Below are 223 nucleotides of genomic sequence, written 5' to 3'. Positions count from 1 at the left end.
ACGATGGAGGGGGCCAGTACGTCTTGCTTTTCCACTGGCACCCATCCTGCTGAGGCACCCATGTCCGTACGATGTGAAACTCAGAAGGAACTTTCCCTCTGAAAGTGTTGTATTTATACTAAAAGATATATATAAAGCACTACTCATTTATAACAGTATCTTTTTCAATTTAGGTTTGTGGGCAATGTATTATATGTATTTGAAAAGCAAGGTGGGTGTATAT

General features: G+C 39.5%; 1 pseudogene; it reads right to left on the bottom strand.

Annotated features, from left to right (window-relative positions):
- LOC119592383 overlaps positions 1–62 on the bottom strand; it is a 20,057-nt pseudogene extending 19,995 nt beyond the window's left edge.
- Between the last annotated feature and the right edge of the window lie 161 nt (positions 63–223).

This window comes from Penaeus monodon, chromosome 30, assembly GCF_015228065.2.
Source record: "Penaeus monodon isolate SGIC_2016 chromosome 30, NSTDA_Pmon_1, whole genome shotgun sequence".
In the NCBI taxonomy this organism is placed as follows: Eukaryota; Metazoa; Arthropoda; class Malacostraca; order Decapoda; family Penaeidae; genus Penaeus; species Penaeus monodon.
Note: the sequence above shows the minus strand (reverse complement) of the source record. Positions and strands in the feature narration are given on the sequence as shown.